Here is a 23,141-nt window from a genome sequence, read left to right on the forward strand (position 1 = left end):
CCAAATCTTCCATCTAAATACTTTTAGAGGAATGATACATCATATACATGATAAAGTTTCTGTTCTGCAGCCTTAATTGAAATTTTACCTCAGAAGAAGTCAGTGTCTTACGTTAGATATCCATCTATCTGGATCAATTTCTTTTTGCCTTATTATAAGATATTCACCATAATGAATTAAAAATGTTTCCTACAGGCTCATAAAAATCACCAGTGTGACAATTCAGCAAGAGTTTACTAAAGGGAAGAAAAATGAATGTCATGTTAGCCACTGTTCTTGCTTTTGTTGCTGAACGGAATCACTTACCTAAAGAGATTCTATAAACATTGAGGTCACTGCCATCTACTTTTTATTTTAAAAAAAAATCCACTCTCTCAGTCAAAAATATATTTTAAATATCTTAAAATACCTGAATAATGAGCATAATCTAAAATTAGAGACAGCTTTGTGGAGCAGATGACATGATATAGTTCTTGGAAGATGGGTAGAACCGTGACAGGTGGAGATACAGTGGAAAGATATTTTGGGCTAAGAAACTGACATGAGAAAATGGAGTATGTTCAGAAAATGAGGAGTATACTGTTATGGAAGGAATGTAAGGCATTTAGGGTGAAGGAAGAGGAAAAGTATATACATCTATAAGATTTAAAAAGTATATTGAGACCTGACTGATTCTAAAGAGTTTTGAACCCCAGGATAAGGTGTTTGCACTGTTTTCAATAGATAACCAGTTGGTAAGTTTTCTTACCAACTGGTAAGAAAGATATATTTAAAAGAACAAAATATTTACACATATTTTAAATAACTTCCTATAAGGGTCCAAGGAAAGGATTATATTATGAAAAGTGGACATACATCACATTAAACAACTTTTTTTTTTAATTTTTATTTTTACTTTATTTTAGTTTACAATACTGTATCGGTTTTGCCATACATTGACATGAATCCACCACGGGTATACATGCGTTCCCAAACATGAGCCCCCCTCCCACCTCCCTACCCAAGGAGCACAGATAAATACCCAAGATTTTTCAAAATTTTTGCACAGTTTTTCACATAAACATTTTTGACATAAGAGCATCTACAACAGCCTGGAACATACACTTACTATAGATAGTGCTTGCTCAGATATTTGAAGATGAAATATGTCATTACTATGTGTTATTTAGTGTCAATCTGCACTGAAAATAACTAGATTAATATCATCACTAATAAACTTTATAATTAAGTTGTACATCCCTTTTTCTTCACTAAGTACACATCAAAATAACAATATGACATACTTTTAAGTTTGGTACAGATTTAATTTAAATCTCAATAGCTGACTGCTTTTCTTAAAGAAAAAGAAAAAACTTCTTAAGCAACTTTTAGAAAAGAACTATTGAAAGCTTCAAGTTTCTATATAAATATCAGATACAGTAAAGTATTATGAAAGACTTCATTTGAATATAATAGATTAGTTAGTTAGTTAGTTCAGTCACTCAGTCATGTCCGACTCTTTGCGACCCGATGAATCGCAGCACGCCAGGACTCCCTGTCCATCACCAACTCCCAGAGTTTACCCAAACTCATGTTCATTGAGTTGGTGATGCCATCCAGCCATCTCATCCTCTGTCGTCCCCTTCTCCTCCTGCCCTCAATCCCTCCCAGCATCAGGGTCTTTTCCAATGAGTCAACTCTTTGCATGAGGTGGCCAAAGTATTGGAGTTTCAGCTTCAGCATCAGTCCTTCCAAAGAACACCCAGGACTGATCTCCTTTAGGATGGACTGGTTGGATCTCCTTGCAATCTAAAGGACTCTCAAGAGTCTTCTCCAACACCACAGTTCAAATACTTGTCATTAACATAAGTGGTAAAACATTGTCTTTATATATACTTAGAATCTATCACATCTCATCTGTTTCTACTTTTCCTATATTTTTATTTTCTGTCATTTTCTAGTTATATATTCAATCTTTTTTCCATATTTCTTTCCGCTATTTTTTCTTGTCTAGTGCTCTTTTTCTGCTAAGTTTTTAAAAGGAAGGTATGAAGGGAGAAACACCACTTTTAAAGTATACAATCTTTTTTTAATGTAGTTTTTGTACTTGAAAACCACATTGGAAAATTCAGAAGAGCATAAGGAAGAAAATAAAATCCAACTATTCTCCCAATGCATAGTTATAAAGATAAAACCAGGACTATATTTGATGTATCCTTCTAGCATTTTTATAGTGTATAAATGTATGCAATGTTTTATAAAATCATAGTAATGTACTTTAATCTGCTTTTTTAAGCTTAAAATATATCATATATTTTATCAGTAATAATTTAAAAAACTAATTTTTATAGTTTAAGTAGTTCTGCTATATATATTACAATTATTATTTATTTCTAATAGAATGATCCCAATTCTTTCTGTAATAAATCTTTATAAGAATCTCTTAGCTATTCACATAATATATCTATAAATTGTTCTAAACTTAATCAAATGCATAAACATTTTAAGAAGATATTGACTAACATTAGTTATAAAGAAAATATGTTTATTATAAGGAAAAAGTGTTTGATGATAATATTCAAAGATAAAAGCTATTAACATTTGTCATATTTCCTTTAGACCTTTTTAAATGTATCTTACACATATAGTTTATAAAAAACAGCTTTCTTGATTATATATTATATTAGAATACTTTTCTTATAGCCATATATATTATTCAACTTATAACTGAGTGAGTGGTAACTACTACCTAAACCATGTGATCAAGGTGAAAAAAGGACAAAAATCTAGAATTCACAAAAAGATTAAAAATCTAGAATTCACATTTTAAATTCTAGATTAAAAAATTTAAAAATTCTAGATTAAAAATCTAGAATTCTATATTTCTAATGTATATTTCCATTTCTACATTTCTAATGTATATTTTCTTAACTTTTCATTTTTTCTATTTAAACAGGTTTATCAAAAAATTAAACTGCTATACTATTACATTCAAGAACTTTTTCTTCTATCTTTATGTGATCTTATGTGTTAATTTTAAATAGCATCTATGTACTAAAGTCTATAGGAACTATATTTTCAGAATTCAGATTTTCCTTGTCTTTCATAAACTTATGAAAGAATATCTCTTGGACACATATAATATGTATTTTTATACACATAATCTTATAAACATATATGAAATAATGTATACATGATTATGCTGTTGGCTTAGAGGGCAGGGCAGTTTTACTGTTTACTACAAGATTGATCTCCTGAATTGCTATGCAAGTGTTTATGCTTGAACATTCATAAGGTTCCCCATCTTCCTACATCTTCACAAACATTTAGTATTAAATTCCTTCCTACAACATTCTAATTCAGTCTGTCTACTAGTCTGTGCAGAAGATAGAGTAATATTAGGGAATGACATTGAATTATCCTAAATTCAATCAAGTGATGGTGACACAAATTTACAGTTGCAATTTCAGATGTTTTATTGCTTGAACAAATCAATACATCCCCTAACACCTTGTAGGCAACTACTGATCTGACCAACACTTTTCAACCTGTACTTGTTTTGATGGCTTGTATAGACCATCTGAAGGTTTTTCTCAGTTGGCAAGACCAGCAATAAACCTTCAGTGTCTTACCTCAGCGGTGTGTAAATTCACCAGACTTACATAATAATTTAGTTCACAGGAGGAACTTGATCATCTTTTCCATCCTTTACTTTTTCCATCATAGAAATCCTTAATATTGATATTATGGGAAGTCCTAGTGACAGCAATCAGATGAGAAAAATCAATAAAAGGGATCCAGATTGGAAAGGAAAAGGTAAAACTGGCATATGGTACTATACATAGTAATCCTAAAGATGCACCAAAAAACTATTAGAATTCACCAATGAATTCAGAAAAGTAGCAGGATATGAAATTAATATGCAGAAATCTGTCACATTCCCATAAATTAACAGCAAACTATCAGAAAGAGAAATTAAGAAAAAATACAACTTATATTTGTATGAAGAAGAATGAATATCTAGGAATACATGTAACAAAGGAGGTAAAAGACTTACACTTGGAAAACCATGACACTGATGAAAGAAAATGAAGACAACACAAACGGAAAGACAGATTGTTCTCATGAATTCAAAGAATTAATATTGTTGAAATGACTAAAGCAATTATTCTTCAAGACAATCTACTATGTAGTGCAACCCCTATCAAAATACCAATGCCATTTTTCACAGAATTAAAAATAATAATTCTAAATTTGAATGAAAACACAAAAGAGCACAGATAGTCAAAACCATCTTGGAAAAAAAAAAAAAAAAACAGCTGGAGATATCACATTCCCTGATTTCAAACTTTACTACAAAGCTACAGTAATCAAAACACTCTGGTACTGATGTCAAAACAGAACAAGAGAACAGAACAGAGGGTCCAGAATTGAACCCATACTTACATAGTCAATTAACCTCTGACAAAAGAGGCAAAAACATTAAACGGTGGGAAACACAGCTTCTTCAAGAAATGGTGTTCAGAAAACTGTACAGCTACGTGTGAAAGAATTTAACTGGACTGTTTTTTCACATCATTTACAAAAATAAAGTCAAAATAGATTCAATACCTAAATATAAGATCTGAAACCATAAAACTCCTAGAAGATAAGATAGGCAGTATGCTCTTTAACATCAGTCTTAGCAATGTCTTGGGGGCTATGTCCCATCAAGCAAGATAAATAAAAGTAAAAATAAAGAAATGGTACTATATTAAACTAAAAATCTTTTGCATAGCAAAGGAAGCTGTTGACAAAAAAAGGTCACCTATTGAATGGGAGAAGATATTTGCAAATTGTAATCTTATAAAAGAATAATATATCAAAAGTATCTAAAGAACTCATAAAATTCAGCATCAAGAAAGCCAAACAACTCAAAAAATGGGCAGAGGATCTAAATAGAGCATTTTTGCCAGAGCATATGTACAGATGGTCAACAAGCACATGAAAAGATGTTCAGCATCACTAATCATCAAGGAAGTATAAATCAGAACCACCAAATCACCTCATATCTTTCAGAGTGGTTATTATAAAAAAGACAACAAATAACAAGTATTAGAGAGAATGCAGAGAAAAAAGAATGCTCATTACTGTGGGTAGGAGAATAAAGTGGTACAGCTACTATGGAAAACAGTGTGAAGTTTCCTCAAAAACTGAAAAATAAAATTACCATATGACCCAGAAATTACAACCCTAGGTATTTAGCCAAAGGAAATGAAAATAGTGATTTGAAAACATATATGCACCCCCATGTTCACTGCAGCATTATTTACAATAGCCAAGATATGGAAGCAATCTAAATGTTCATCAATAGACAAATGGATAAAGAAGGTGGGGTATTACACAGCCATAAGATAATGAAATATTGCCATTTGCACAATATGGATGGATCTAAAGTGCATTATATTATGTGAAGTAAATCAGAGAAAGATACATATCATATGATTTCACTTATATGTGGAATCTAAAAACTAAAACAAATGAACAAGCATAATAAAACAGAGTCACGGACATAGAGAACAAACAGGGTTGCCCAAAGGGAAAGGTTTTGAGAGGATGAGAGAAATAGATCAGGGAAATTAAGATATACAAATGTTAAGCCAGAAAGAAAAACACCAATACAATATACTAACACGTATATATGGAATTTAGAAAGATGGTAATGAAAACCCTGTATGTGAGACAGCAAAAGAGACACAGATGTATAAAACAGACTTTTGGACTCTGTGGGAGAGGGAAAGGGTGGGATGATTTGGGAGAATGGCATTGAAACATGTATACTATCATGTAAGAAATGAATCGCTAGTCTAGGTTCAATACAGGATACAGGATGCTTGGGGCTGGTGCACTGGGATGACCCAGAGAGATGATATGGGGAGGGACATGGGAAGGGGGTTCAGGGTTGGGAACTCATGTACACCTGTAGTGGATTCATGTCAATGTATGGCAAAACCAATACAGTATTGTAAAGTAAAAAAATAAAAATAAATAAATAAATAATAAAAAATAATAAAATAAAATAAATCAGTTCTGGGTATGAAATGTAGTGTCGGGGATATAGTCAATAATATTGTAATAACTGTATGCTGACAGAGGGTAACTAGCCTTAATGTGGGGAAAAATAACAAACACAATATTAGAAGTATAAAAGCAAAAAAAGAGAAAGAGTAGATCACCTACAAACAAAAGTTAGAATAACATCAGATTTCTAGATGTTATTTCTACATGATGTTTGCACCACTAGAAACAAAAAAACAGTGAATTAGTACATTTAAAATATTTAAGAACTTTATATTCTCAGGCATATAAGATTTTAGATACATTGCTACATATAAAGTCACATTGAGAATATTACTGGAAGAAACAATTAAATAAAAATGATACAAATCAAGGTAGTTAGTTCTCCAAGAGAGAACTAGTATAATATATATATACTAGATACTTCATAATAGTTGTTGAAAAAGGGGTTTTCCAGGTGGTGTCTTGGTGAAAAATCTGCCTGCCAATGCAGGAGAGGCAAGAGAGGCAGGTTTGATCCCTGGGTCTAGAAGATCCCCTGCAATAGGAAATGGCAACTCGCTCCAGTATTCTTACCTGGAAAATTCCATAGACAAGAGGAGCCTGGCAGGCTACAGTTTGTTGTTATTATTCAGTCGCCCAGTTATGTCCGACTCTTGCAACCCCATGGACTATAGCCTGCCAGGCTCCTCTGTCCATGGGATTCTCCAGGCCTAAATACTGGAGTGGGTTGCCCTTTCCTTTTGTGGGGATCTTCCCAACTCAGGGATCAAATCTGGGTCTCCTGCACTGCAGGTGGATTCTTTACCGACTGAGCCACCAGGGAATAGTTCATTGGGTCACAAAGGGTCAGACATGACTGAGTACACACATATACACAAACACACACATGGTATTGAAAGTTTTTATAAATAAATTACTTTGTTTTAATATGATCTATTAATCTTGGAGTAATTACAGCCCTATTTAAATATTGTAATATAATCTAGTATCCTGAATGCAACACTCTTCATCTTGTTTTTCTTACAAAATCTGCTGCTTAATTTCTGTTTCAAATAATGACAGAAAAACTGATATTGCATTTACCTCTTATATGTACACATTCATATGACTATGAACAAAATATGTAAGGCAGAAGTTTCCAGGTATTGCTCAACAAGCAGGACAGAACTTGAGAGAAGGGAAAGAGATACAGTGTGGTAAGCACCATAATTAGTTATGCTCTCTTCTTGGAAACACACTGACTACTATGGTTAAGAAATCAGAGGCAACATACATGCTGAGCTGATAAGGCACTGCTGCTGCTGCTGCTAAGTCGCTTCAGTTGTGTCCGACTCTGTGCGACCCCATAGATGGCATCCCACTAGGCTCCCCCATCCCTGGGATTCTCTAGGCAAGAATACTGGAGTGGGTTGCCATTTCCTTCTCCAGTGCATGAAAGTGAAAAGTCAAAGTGAAGCCGCTCAGTCGTGTCCGACTCTTAGTGACCCCATGGACTGCAGCCTACCAGGCTTCTCCATCAATGGGATTTTCCAGGCAAGAGTACTGGAGTAGGGTGCCATTGCCTTCTCCAGATAAGACACTAGTATGGGTTAAAGGATCTTAAAGGAGGTGGAATTTTCAGAACAGCATATCAGAATAGATGGAGACACATAGATGTGAGTCCCAGGAGTCAAGGGGGTTTTCTGGAGTGTTTGACAAACATCTAAGCTGTACACCTAGAGAAAGACTTCAATATAGAGGCTGCTTCAGAGCTAAGAGATAAAAAGACAAGCCACTTGAAGTTTTGAAATACTGCAATGTAGTGGAGTATTGTCTGAGTCAGAGTGAAGAGATTCTACTGAACCCTGTCTACATTCATCTGAGATCCCATAAATGATAAAACGCAGGACTAAGAATCAAGTACTAAAAGTAGATTAATGATAAAATGGTAATACATTTGCTTAAACAAAACAAAAGCTGAGTGACAGATTTAAGGAGATCTAGTAAATTTAACTGTTTGTCAAGACAAAATTTGATAAAATAAAAGCAACATCATCAAGAATCCCTACAATCTGTCATCCCAGATTGTAGCAAACAACCCAAAGCCCAGCAAACAACCTAAAATCATTGTATCTGCAAAGAAGTAGAGAAATATGAAATATTATTAAATAAAAAGCAGTCCATAGAAAGAAACTTTGAGATGATCTCAATGTTGAAATCATCAAATAAGGATGTTAAAACTACCTTCATTGATATGCTTAAGTATATATAAGAATAGAGTAAATGAATGTGTGGAGTCTTTCAGAAGAGAAATTGTAAATATTCAAAAATAGCCATATAAAGTTCTAGTGTTGAAAAATATAATAAGTGAAATGAAAGATCCACTGAATTAGCTTAACAGAAGTTAGGATATAGAAGAAGAAAAGGTCAATAGAATTTAGGACAAATACAAATATTCAAGCTGAAGAACAGAGAGAAAAGACAAAACAAGCAAAAAAAAAAAAAAAAAACAACAGAGCCACATGAACAAAGAAGTGACATCAACCAGTCTAAGAAACGTGATTCAAGCTATAAAGAATAAAACAGAATGAAAAAGAAAAAAGGAAGGCACTTAAAAAAATAGTAGCTGAAAATTTCTAAAATTTGATAAAGATCATCCAAGAAGCTCAGCAGACTCCAAATTTGATAAATACAAGTAAAGTCATTTCCCAACACACCTTAGTCAGATTGCTGAAAGCAAAAGATAAAGGGAAAAAATGTAAAAAGCAACCAGAATTCAAGTCATATTAAATTAACTGACCTTACTGTGGCAATCATTTTGTAATATAGGCATATATTGGGGTTTTCCAGGTTCTTTGCCCACTAAGGGCAATGCAGGAGATGCCAGAGATATGGGTTTGAGTCCAGGGTCAAAGATCCCCTAGAGGAGAGCACCCCCATATTCTTAATCCCATGGACACAGGAGCCTGGCAGTCTACAAAGAGTCACAGAATCAGACAAAGTGACTGAGCACACACACACTTTAAACTTATAAATGTTATATGTTAATTGCTGGATTGAAGAAAGATATATATAAAAGAACAAAAATAAGGATACATGCGACCTCTCATCATGAACAATGGCAGCCAGAGATAATGGCAAAACTAACTCTGAAGTACTAAATGTACTACACCCACTGAAAGCATCCTTCGAAAATGAGATTGAAGCAGTGATATTTCAGATTTTAAAAAAGCTGAGAAAATTAACCACCAGATGATTGTACTAGAAGAAATGTTAAAAAAAAAAACATTGTTCAGGCTGAAGGAAAATCATGTCATATAGAAACTTGAACATAAAGGTGAAAAAGGAAGAACATAAAATCAAATAATAATAAAATAGAACATATAGAAAATAGAAAGATATAGATAGAGCACTCAATAGCTAAGAATTTATGGCTTAAATGCAAAATGAAAGGGAAGATTTGAACTCAATTATATAAGATTTTAAAGAACAACAAATTAAACCCCAAAATAAGAAGACATAATAAATATAAATGCACAAACCTATGAACCAGAAAATAAAGAGGAAACATTAATGAAGCCACAACTAGTTTTTTGAAAGGTTAATAAATTGACAAACCTAATGCAAGACCAAATAAAATAAAAAAGAAAAAAAATCAAAAGAAGTATTGAGAGTATTACATTATAGACAATACAGATATTTTAAAAATAATTTAGGATATTATAAAAGACTTTCATAATAAATATGACAATTTAGGTTAAATGAATATATTTCTAAGAAAACACAAAGGACCAAATAAGACACAAGAAAAAATAGAAAATCTGGTTACATTTTTGTATATTACAAAAATTGAATTTGAAGTAATCTCGGCATGAAGATACCTCTAGGCCAATGTTATTTGTCAAATAAAATTCATCAAACGTTTAAGGAAGAAATAATCCTAATACTACATAAATACTTTCAGAAAATAAAGGAGGGAATAATTACTAACCTGTGTTTTGAGTGAAACATAATACTGATACCATAATCTGATAAGGACATTATAAAAAAGAAAATTACTCATCAACATCCCTCTAAACATAGGTACTATCAAAAACTGTAAAAGCTACCAAGTTGGCTTGCCACAATTTATTGGATTCTAGAACAGAGGAGACTCTTCTATATTCAATACATTTGGGTCAGTTTCTTTTGTTGCCAAGTCCCTTCACAGTGATGCTAATGGACTCATATGAAAGCATGCACAGACAGTGGGTTACATTGCAGAAGGAAAATCCTAAGCTTAGGGAACCCAGGTCTTTTGCTATGGGCGTTAAAATATGCCTACCCTTTGTTCCAGGGCTTCCCTGATGCGGCTCAGCAGTAAAGAATCTGCCTGCCAGTGCAGAAGACGTATGCTCGATCCCTGGGTCCAAAAGATACCTTGGAGAAGGAAATAGCAACCCATTCCAGTATTCTTGCCTGGGAAATCCCAAGGACAGAGGAGTTTGGCGGGCTACAGTCCATGAGGTTGCAGAGTCAGACAGGATTTAGCAGCCGAACTCACACCCTTTGTTCCATGGAGAGACCCTATTTTTATTTTCCAAGGCTATTTGCCTACAAATACCCTTGAAAACTGGAAACAATCCAATTAGCCAACAATAAAAGAATTGAGAAAAAAACAGAAGAATAAATAAAAGTTGAATGTTATATTAACAAAATATAAAACTCTCAGCAATGAAAAGAATAAACAATTGATCAACAACATAAATGATATTTCTAATAAAATCAGTTCAGAAGAAAAGATTAGCTATTATATCATCATCTAAAGTTCAAAACAACAACACAACACCCTCTTCCAACAACACAAAAGAAGATTCTATACATGGAGATCACCAGATGGTCAATACCGAAATCAGACTAATTATATCCTTTGCGGCCAAAGATGGAGAAGCTCTATACAGTTAGCAAAAACAAGACCGGGAGCTGACTGTGGCTCAGATCATGAACTCCTTATTGTCAAATTCAGACTGAAATTGAAGAAAGTAGGGAAAACCACTAGACCATCCAGGTATGACCTAAATCAAATCCCTTATGATTACACAGTGGAAGTGAGAAATAGATTTAAGGGACTACCTGATAGAGTGCCTGATGAACTATGGACAAAGGTTCATGACATTGTACAGGGGACAGGGATCTAGACCATCCCCATGGAAAAGAAATGCAAAAAAGCAAAATGATTGTCTGGGGAGGCCTTCCAAATAGCTGTGAAAAGAAGAGAAGTGAAAAGCCAAGGAGAAAAGGAAAGACATTAGCATCTGAATGCAGAGTTTCAAAGAATAGCAAGGAGAGATAAGAAAGTCTTCCTCAGCAATCAATGCAAGGAAATATAGGAAAACAATGGAATGGGAAAGACTAGAGATCTCTTCAAGAAAATTAGAGATACCAAGGGAACATTTCATGCAAAGATGGGCTCGATAAACGACAGAAATGGTATGGACCTAACAGAAGAAGATATTAAGAAGAGGTGGCAAGAATACACAGAACTGTACAAAAAAGATCTTCATAACCCAGATAATCACGATGGTGTGATCACTCACCTAGAACCAGGCATCCTGGAATATGAAGTCAAGTGGGCCTTAGAAAGCATCACTACGAACAACGCTAGTGGAGGTGATGGAATTCCAGTTGAGCTATTTCAAATCCTGAAAGATGATGCTATGAAAGTGCTGCACTCAATATGCCAACAAATTCGGAAAACTCAGCAGTGGCCACAGGACTGGAAAAGGTCAGTTTTCATTCCAGTTCCAAAGAAAGGCAATGCCAAAGAGTGCTCAAACTACCACACAATTGCACTCATCTCACATGCTAGTAAAGTAATGCTCAAAATTCTCCAAGCCAGGCTTCAGCAATATGTGAACAGTGAACTTCCAGATGTTCAAGCTGGTTTTAGAAAAGGCAGAGGACTCAGAGATCAAATTGCTAACATCTGCTGCATCATCAAAAAAGCAAGAGAGTTCCAGAAAAATATCTATTTCTGTTTTATTGACTATGCCAAAGCCTTTGACTGTGTGGATGACAATAAACTGTGGAAAATTCTGAAAGAGATGGGAATACCAGACAACCTGACCTGCCTCTGGAGAAACCTATATGCAGGTCAGGAAGCAATAGTTAGAACTGGACATGGAACAACAGACTGGTTCCAAATAGGAAAAGTAGTACATCAAGGCTGCATATTGTCACCTTGCTATTTATCTTATATGCAGAGTACATCATGAGAAATGCACAAGCTGGAATCAAGATTGCCAGGAGAAATATCAATAACCTCAAATATGCAGATGACACCACTCTTATGGCAGAAAATGAAGAGGAACTAAAAAGTCTCTTGATGAAAGTGAAAGAGGAGAGTGAAAAAGTTGACTTAAAGCTCAACATTCAGAAAACGAAGATCATGGTATCCAGTCCCATCACTTCATGGGAAATAGATGGGGAAACAGTGTCAGACTTTATTTTGGGGGGCTCCAAAATCACTGCAGATGGTGACTGCAGCCATGAAATTAAAAGACGCTTACTCCTTGGAAGAAAAGTTATTCCTAACCTAGATAGCATATTAAAAAGAAGAGACATTGCTTTGCCAACAAAGGTCTGTCTACTCAAGGCTATGGTTTTTCCAGTGGTCATGTATGGATGTGAGAGTTGGACTGTGAAGAAAGCTGAGCACCGAAAAACTGATGCTTTTGAACTGTGGTGTTGGAGAAGACTCTTGAGAGTCCCTTGGATTGCAAGGAGATCCAACCAGTCCATTCTAAGGAGATCAGTCCTGCACGTTCTTTGGAAGGACTGATGTTGAAGCTGAAACTCCAATACTTTGACCACCTCATACGAAGAGTTGACTCATTGGAAAAGACCCTGATGCTGGGAGGGATTGGGGGCAGGAGGAGTAGGGGACAGCAGAGGATGAGATGGCTGGATGGCATCACCGATTCGATGGACATGAGTTTGGGTAAACTCCAAGAGTGGTGATGGACAGGGAGGCCTGGAGTGCTGCGATTCATGGGGTCGCAAAGAGTTGGACATGACTGAGCAACTGAACTGAACTGAAAGTTCAAAAACTAACCTAAATACCTGTAGTGGAAAAAATAAAGAAAACAGCATGATATTTGCCTATGGTCGAGATTGTGGATGTGGGGAAGCTTGGAGATGAAAATTGATTTGAAGGAGGTATAAAATAAATAACTTTCTGGGAATAAAACAAATTGGGTTATTTTTTTTTAAATCTTGACGATTATGTCAAACATGATTGATCATAATTATAAGGTCTGTGTGTTTCATTGAATACAGCGCTGTAATTTGGGGAAAATAAAACATCAAATTATTCTTTCAGTTGACATTTAGATTCATTATATCAAATTTCAAAAAGAAAAGCATCTCATTGGGATTGCTTTGAGTTGCTCTATTTTCTTAAGGAGAATTATCATGTTTATAATAACTGCACAATTTGAGGGTTCTCCGTTCTTACTGAAAAGTTTTCCTACCCATTTTGTATCTATTGTTTCTGATTTGATGTTTTCTTTTCTAATCTATCATTGTTGCTCTGATGGAGTGTGACATATTAATAAACAGACTCTACTATCAAGATTGCTATCAGTTTTTTTTTCTTTTTTGTGTGTTCTAGGCAAATAATCATATCTAAAAATAATAATACATTTATTTTATTTCTGAGAATGCATTTTATATTGATGATTGATTATCTAATGGAAACTATTGGAAAATCCAGAGCAATTTTAAATTCTAATAGAGAGAGAAGACAGCTTTATTCAACACTGCATGATCTCTCTGGTTACTGCAGGATCCTTGCCACATTTCAGGTGCCCTGCTTTCAATTGTGGTTGATCAAATCAAAAAAAAAATTTTAAGTACTGTGTCCTTATTGCCTCTGTATTTATCTTTGCCTCTAAAACTCTCCTCAAATTAGGCAATTTATGTTCTCCAGGGTGTTTTCAATTTTCATCTTGGGAATACTGATTTATTTTCTCCTAGTAAGGTGTTGAGTCAACTTTCAACTAAGGACTCTAGTCTGGACTCATCCATTATTTTGTATCAGAAATTCCTGGGAGTTTCTGACATCCTTATGGACCTTTCTCAGTTTTAAGAGATGCTATATGTTTTCCCTTATTTTCATAATTTGTTAGTAATTGAATTAGCATTAAGAAATAGACAGTGAAAATTCTGTCATTAGTCAGAGAACTCAGAAATCTGGGTATATTTTATCTGGGGATGCTTCTTCTTCCTTATTTGAAAAGAAGAAAATATAATAAAGCAATCAGGTTCATCAGCCAGTGGATGCATTCATTTGGCCATATGTTTGTGGCTGACAAATAGACTCAGTTACAAATGAGGACCAAATAATGATCATGTATCACCAGGAGAACCTACATGCCTGCTAAGTCACTTCAGTCGAGTCTGATCTTTGCGACCTCATGGACTGTAGTCCGCCAAGGCTCCACTGTCCATGGGAATCTCCAGGCAAGAATACTGGTGTGAGTTGCCATGTCCTCCTCCAGGGCATCTTTGGGATCTAGGGATGGAACCCCAGTCTTAGGTCTCCTGTGTTGTCGGGCGGGTTCTTTACCACTAGCGCCACCTGGGAAGCCCTGTGAGACAACACTATGGGGCAAATGGAATTGGGGAATTCAATGGAGAAACTCCTGCTAAAATGTTCTTGGTGAAGGGGTTAACATGGGTTGATGGTGTGAGAATGCAGAATTTCCTGCCTACTAATAGTTGCTTCTCCTAGTGGAGAAGTACAGGTTGCCTATTCTGAGGTACAAGCAGAATACCCCTTTGAAAGGGGTGCCTTTCAAAATTTCCCATCAGGATTTTTGACAGAGGTCTAGGCTTTCAGTTCATAAATTTCAAATATCTTTAAGTATGGATTACTTTTTCTTCTGAGGCACACTAGGCATTTATGGTACCCCTTTAGTTATTCAAAATCAAATAGCTTTATTTGATCCCTTAGGCTCTCTGTTTGTTTTCATTGCTTTTACTGAAGTACAACATACATTCAGGAAACTGTACAAACCACAAGTACAGCTCACTGAAATTTCACACACCCTTATATAACCAATCTCCAGATCAAGTAATTAATATTACCAGTATTACTCTAGAAATGCCCTAGTGCCTTCTCCTGGGTACTTTTCCAATTTGACTTCTAGTATTGTAGGTTAGTTCTGTTTGTTTTTAAATTTTACGTCAATTTAGTAGCTCTCCCTTATTTGTGGAACATGTTTTTCCAAGATCACCAGTGAATGCTGGAAACCTCAGATTATACCAAACCATATATGTATTGCTTCTTCCTATAAATATATACCATGATAAAGTTTAACTTAAATTAGGCACAGTAAGAAATTAATAAGAAAATAGAACAATTATAACAATATATTGTGACAAAAGTCATATGAATGTGGTCTCTCATAATATCTTATACAAAATAATGCCTTTTCCATCTTAACTTAGGGTTTATCATACACTACAGTCATTAACTTTTGCAGTCTGAGATGTGACAGCAAAATTAGCATGAATTTCTTTTTCCTTTCTCACAATTTCACGAACAGAGGATTTATTCTAACTATAGATCTTGGCAATTTCAGCATACCTTTTTTTTTTTTTTTTTTTTTTTTTGCCTTATTTAGTCCAAAAACTTTCAACTTTTCACTTAAAGGAAGCACTTTACATTTTCTCTTTGGCATATGTAACAGTTAATGTGATAACCAAGACAGCTACTAAGTGATTAATAGCAGGATATGCTGAACAAAGGGATGATAGAAAATATAGGTTTATAGATTTGACTAGTCTTGAAAAATAAAAATTTAAGAAATAATTTTTTAAATTCCAACCTGAAGTAACTGATATTCCAGTTTATACTGCACACTTGATAACATTTAGGACTTCCCAGGTGGCATTAGTGATAAAGAAGCCACCTACCAATGCAGGAAACATAAGAGATACCATTTCAATCCCTACATCTGGAAGATCTCCTAAAGATCCAAAAATATACCCCAGTATTTTTTCCAGAGAATCCCATGGACAGAGGAGCCTGGTGGGCTACAGTCCATGGGGATGCAAAAAATTGGAGATGACTGAGCACAGTACAACTTCAACCAACTAAAGCTTAATATCCACGTGTTCTCTAGTCCAAACAATTATATATTCAACAGATATGCCAAATTATGATTATTACAGTGCATGTACAAGACTGCTCATAGGAGCATTACATTTTAACTGAAAACTGGGAAGTGACTCAATTGTCTATTAATAGTAGGAAGAATAAATATATAAATTATATATATATATATATAATTCTGTAAAGTAATGAGAAGACACTATTGCCACACAAACAACTCTGGATTCAGAGGAATATATACTGTAGACTTGTATACCAGTGCCCCCTAATCTGTGGCTTTTCTTTCTGTGATTTCTGTAAGCTTTTGAGTGTGTGTGTATGACTGAGGTGCACGCATGCATGCATGCTTAGTCACTCAGTCATGTCCAACTCTTTGCAGCCCCATGGACTGTAATCCACCAGGCTCCTCTGTGCATGGAATTTTCCAGGCCGGACTACTGGAGGGGGTTGCCATTTCCTCCTCCAGGGAATCTTTCCAACTCAGGGATCAAACCTGCGTCTCTTGCCTCTCCTGCATTGGCAGATGGATTCTTTACCACTGTGCCACCTGGGAAGCCAGTAAGCTTTAATATATGCTGTTAAACAGGAAGTCGTTTTACCATTTTCTACTCCTACCAGCTGTTTATGAAATTTCCAGCTCTCTATATACTCACCAATACTTGATGCTGTCAGTCACATTTTCATTTTAGCCCTTCTAGTGGATATATAGTGACATTACACTGTGGTCTTAATTTCTGTTTTCTTTATGACTCATAAATGTATGCATCTTTTCACTTCTCTCTGGCTTCTTAGGTATCTTCTTTCTAAAATATTTATTCAGGTGTTTGCCCATTTTTTAAACTCATTTATGAATTGTTAGGAGTTTATATATTCTTAACAAAAGTGTTTTGTTAAAGATAGGCATTTATTTATTTTTATTTGGAGGATAATTGCTTTACAATGTTGTGTTTATTTCTGCTGTACAACAAATTGAATCAACTATAAGTATTCATTATCCCTTCCCTCTTGAGTCTCCCTCCTACCCAAAGTTATATATTGAAAATATATTTTCCATTCTGGGGCTGCCCTCTCCAAATGCTAATAATGTCTTTTAATGTGCATCTATTCATAATTTTAACATACAAAATGTAATTAATGGAGAAATGTTGAAGCTTTTCCCTGGAAATGAAATATGATAAAGATGCCTACTATTACCATCTCTATTCAACACTGAAATGAAGTTTGTAACCAGTCCCATTAAGCAAAAAAGGAGGCGGAGGACTAGGGAAAAGATAAAAGGGAGAGGAAGAGAGATGCAGAGGAGGAGAGAGCAAAAAAAGTTAAAAGAATTGTAAGAACTGGAAAGAAATGATTACAGTTGTTATAATTCATAGGCAAAAATAGTACATTAGAAGGTTAGAAGGTCCAAAAGAACATGAAAACTATTAGACAATAAACCAGATCACTGAACACAAAGTTAATATTTTAAAAGTCAATTGTTTTCTCTATATACAAAAAATGAGCAAATATACAATGAAATTTTAAAACAATTCTATTTATAAAAGCAAAAAAAAACATCGAATAGCTAGAAATAAATCTAACAAAGGGCTTCCCAGGTGGTGCAGTAGTAAAGAATCTGCCTGCAGGAACCCAAAACTGGTGCCATGTGACAACCTGGAGGGATAGGGTGGGGAGGGTGGTGGAAGAGGGTTTCAGAATGCAGAGGACACATGTATACCTATGGCCAATTCATAATGATACATGGTAAAAAAAAAAAAAAACCACAATATTGTAAAGTAATTATCCTCCAATTAAAATTAATTAATTAAAAAATAATCCACCTGCCAAGGCAGGAGACACAAGAGATGTGGGTTTGATCCTGGAGTTGGGAAGATGCCCTGGAGGAAGAAACAGAAACCCACTCCAGTATTCTTGCCTGGGAAATCCCATGGATAGAAGAACCTGGTAAGCTACAGTTTGTGGGGTTATAAAGAGTTGGACATGACTGAGCACACGCACACACACGCGCACACACACACACACACACACATATCTAACAAAAGATATGTAAGACTGCCAACTGATTGCATCATGCATTAAATTGGACACACACTCAGTGGAAATAAGTCTTATCTTAGAATGCAAAGGGTCAAAAATAACCAAGGCAATATAAAGAAGAACAAACTTGGAAGTCTTTAAACTTCAACTTTTTAGTCCACAAAATTATTTCATTATCATATTTATTCTATCAGTGTGCTCTACTTAGCTGAGATAAACTGATGCTTTGCCTAAAGCCTTCCAGTTGTTTGAACTCAGTGGTCCTGTACTATGTTACTAAAGATCTCTGAAGAATTGTGTAGCAGAGTAGTTAATACCATAGTTACAATAGGGGACCCAACCCTTCAGGAAACCAGATATACCTTGAGCTTTGTCTTGGGCATAAATACCTTATTGCATTTTGTAAGTTTTCCTTTTTTTTTTTTTTTTCCCTCTTACAATCTCTAAGCTTCTTGCCTTTATTTTAGCCTTTTATCTTAACTTTAATATTTTTAATCTCATTGCTACCTCTTTTTTCTTCATTTTGAAGCTTAGCTATTTTTTCCCATGATTATTTTCAGCTCAAAGTTGGGCAATGAGAAGTTTCTTTTGTTGTGAGCTATTCCTTCAGTTATTAATTCCAACAAACTCATTTGTGAACAGAGCCATGAGAAGCTGAATGGTAAACAGTTTGAGAAGTCATACTCATTGAGGTATAAAAATTAAGCAGTTTATCTTTGCTGGGTAATGAGAACTATAATTATTCCCATATTTCTCTGTTGATAATCAATTAATTTAAAGTATTAATAACATCATATGCACTGTTTGATGTTCCAGTCCTTTTCTTAATTCCTTTATTTATTTCATAAATGAGGAAGCTTGGGCTAAGAAACTTGCCCAAGATCATACAGCTAGTGAGTGACATAGTTTGAAACCCAGCAGTCTGGTTTTGAGCCAATAACCCTAAAATAAAGCTCATTAAGAGAAATATTACTCCTTCAAGATAATTCCCAATAAACTCAGTACATCCATTCTTCATTGAGGACTCTTACCTAACACATACTCAGTATCTTATAAAAATCCCTGAATCTGAAGGCAAATTTGGGGTATATACAGTCAGTTCTTGATATCTGGAGTGGTTATGTTTTATAATGTCACCTCAAAACACAGAATTAGTGACTACTGAATCATTGCTCTTACGGGAAATGAAGGGTTACATTCCTTGGGAAAATACAGAGAAAGGTTTTTGCAAACCTGTGGTCACAATATTGGTTTTCAACTTATTAATACATAATCTTGTTTTATGTGTGTTTCTATTTAAGGACACCTCATTTAATACAAAGGTCTATCTAGTCAAAGCTATGGTTTTTCCAGTAGTCATGTACGGATGTGAGAGTTGGACTATAAAGAAAGCAGACCTCTGAATAATTGATGCTTTTGAACTGTGGTGTTGGAGAAGACTCTTGAGAGTCCCTTGGACTACAGAGAGATCCAACCAGTCCATCCTAAAGGAAATCAGTCCTGAATATTCAGTGGGAGGACTGATGCTGAAGCTGAAACTCCAATACTTTGGCCACTTGATGTGGAGAGCTGACTCATTTGAAAAGACCCTGATGCTGGGAAAGATTGAAGGCGGGAGGAGAAGGGGAAGACAGAGGATGCAGTGGTTGGATGGCATCACTGACCCAATGGGCATGAGTTTGAATAAACTCCAGGAGTTGGTGATGGACGAGGAGGCCTGGCGTGGTGCGATTCATGGGGTTGCAAAGAGTAGGACACGACTGAGCGACTGAACTGAACTGACTGAACATTTAATATTGGGCTTCTCTGGTGATTCAGATGGTAAGAATCTGCCTGCAGTGTGGAAGACCTGGGTTCAGTCCCTGGATTGGGAAGATTCCCCTGGAGAAGGGCATGGAAACCCACTCCTGTATTCTTGCCTGGAGAATCCCATGAACAGAGGAGACTGGCAGGCTGCAGTCCTTGGGGTCACAAAGAGTCAGACATTACTGAGAAACTTTCACTTTCTTTTTTTTTGCTTTCATTTAATATTTATTGTTAATTCATTAACATTGAACTAATGGCTAACCACACTCTAACTCATCCTTGAATGAAGCTAATAAAGAGTATCCAACACACATTTTTTTCATGAGGCACATCATGGCCTTCCTGTGCTTAGGGGTTATTTTAACCAGTGAAATAAAAAGAAAAAGCACAAAAAATGTGAAAAACATGGCACTAAATGTGCTGTTAAAAATAACACTTGTTTATAGTCTGAGAGATGAAACACTGCCTGGTTCTAACCACAACTGGAGTATTGACTTTTTAGGGTTACAAGTACATTTTAGCAAGGGACCAAGTCCATAAATTCAGAATTTATGAATAATTATGATCTGTATATTATTTTCTAGAAAGCAGGTGCTTTGTTATCACCAGATTCTCAAAAAGTTCTATGATCTCTCACTCTCTAAGCTAAGAACCAAGATCCAGAATGAAGGAAAGTTCTTCTGTGCTCAAGACCAACAAACTGAGAATGTTAAATCTGAACACTCTCATGTGTCCTCAGTATAACTGCTTCTACTATATTTTGATGGGAATCAATAATTTATATTGAGGACTGAGGAATCATTTAAATAAAAGTACTCTGAAACTCATTTAAGAAAAATAGAAACTCTAAATAACCTAGTGATCAAATTACCTAGTATTTTAACATTATAATTAAGCTTTGATCAACAGAATATCTACATTCATTGTAACAAACATGAAGAGAAAAGATGTTATTCACAATGTTGTATAGACTTATCTGGAAAGCAAATATAGAGGAAAGTTTCCTCTGATGTCAGGACAGTGATGTGTTTTTTATCTGAAGTACTGGCTTGTTTTCATCTCAGGAGCACTATAAATTTTGCTATGATTTTGTTTCCTTGTTTAATGTTCACTGTTGAAAGTTTACCAAATTTATGGTCCAACATCAGCAAATGTACATATGTACACTACTCTTTTAATTTTGTCTTTCCAGATATCATTTTACTCATGTTCTAATTTTCTCCCCTTCTTTCTATTTATGTTTTATTTTATTGTACCTTAAATCACATCTTAAGAATGAGTGTAGCTAAATAATAAATTCTGCATAAATTTCATTTATAATCTTTTTGAAATTCAAATGAGAGAATGAAAAGTATCAGTATAAATGTGGATGCTACCTTCTGACCAAATAAAAGATCTAGAGTTATTTTCCTCCAGAAGTTCTTTTAATACTCTATTACATTTCCTCTCCAAGTGTGGTCCCTGGACCAGTAACATTAGTAGGAATCGAGAACTTGTTAGAAATGCAAATTCTTTGGCATCACTCTGCAGCTTCCGACTCAGAAACTCTGAGAGAGGGGCACAGAAATCTGGGTTTCAACAAGCCCACATATCCAAGGTGACTGGGATACATGCTCCATACTGCTCTATGAAAAAGCATCACATGGCTTTCACTCATGCTCTTTTTTGCCTTAAAGACAGGTTTATAATTTAATAGTACTCAATTTTTACTGCATTATAATCAACCAGAAAGATTTTTAAAATCATGATGTACAGACTGTACTCCAAAACAATTACATGAGAAGCTGGGATCAAGTTATCAGTATTTTTAACTCTCCAAATGTTCTGATAGGCAGTCAAAGTTGACAATCACTACTCTTAACTCTAAAGACTGGTTCACAGGTCCCATCATGAAATCAGTGAATATTCCTGGCAAGTTGAATACTTCAGGCAAAATATCCCCCCAAGAACTCCAAACCACTAAGTTGCTATAGTATCATTTTGAGAAATTAGTAAACTGAATTCATATCTTGTGTATACTAAAATAGATGCAAGATAAGTCCAAGATTTACATGTTTAAAATGTTGTTTTATAAAAGTTCTAGAAGTATATGTGGATGAAATTTTGCAAAATTGTAATATAAAAAAGACATTAGAATTACTGTGACATAAGCCGAGAAGCAAAAGCAGAGGGATGGATATATTTCACTGCATAAAAATGAACACAGGATGACACCTTTAACTTTGAGCAGGTGGATTATTTCCTGTGCTACCTTTGCCTTCACTGCAGTGTTGATCTACACATCAGCACTGAGCACAAGGGCTTCACTAACACAAAGAGGGAAGATAATCTCATCATAGGCAAAGAGAATTCTGTCAGTTTCTCAGCATTTCTGTGGCCCAGTTTCAAGGCAGAAAAATATGGCAGAACAATGCTGAGACAGTTTTTGTCTGTCTAAAAGGAAATTAAAATTCTCTCAAGGGTAGAAGAAGGTTTGGATCTAAGAGCAAAGAAGACTGGTACACTGCTTCCTGTGTACCTTCCACTGTTCCTTCCTGGAACAAAAAGGAAAAGGCCTCTTCACAGGGTCTCCATTTGCATCCTCATAAAGGAATGAGAGCAACAGGAATGTCTGAATGAAGAAGCCAAAGCAATCCCACCAACCTTCTGTAGCCTTCAAGAATAATAAGTGAGAAGATGAAATTACCCCGAAAAGTATCAGTTCAGTTCAGTTCATTCGCTCAGTCGTGTCCGACTCTTTGCGACCCCATGAATTGCAGCACTCCAGGCATCCCTGTCCATCATCAACTCCCGGAGTTCACTCAAACTCACGTCCATCGAGTCAGTGATGCCATCCAGCCATCTCATCCTCTGTCATCCCCTTCTCCTCCTGGCCCCAATCCCTCCCAGCATCAAAGTCTTTTCCAATGAGTCAACTCTTCACATGAGGTGGCCAAAGTATTGGAGTTTCAGCTTCAGCCTCATTCTCTCCAAAGAAATCCCAGGACTGATCTCCTTCAGAATGGACTGGTTGGATCTCCTTGCAGTCCAAGGGACTCTCAGAAATCTTCTCCAACACCACAGTTCAAAAGCATCAATTCTTCAGCTGAAAAGTACACAACTATGATATAAATTTCAGGAG

The sequence above is a fragment of the Budorcas taxicolor genome, chromosome 4 (genome assembly GCF_023091745.1).
Source record: "Budorcas taxicolor isolate Tak-1 chromosome 4, Takin1.1, whole genome shotgun sequence".
NCBI classification, from domain to species: Eukaryota; Metazoa; Chordata; class Mammalia; order Artiodactyla; family Bovidae; genus Budorcas; species Budorcas taxicolor.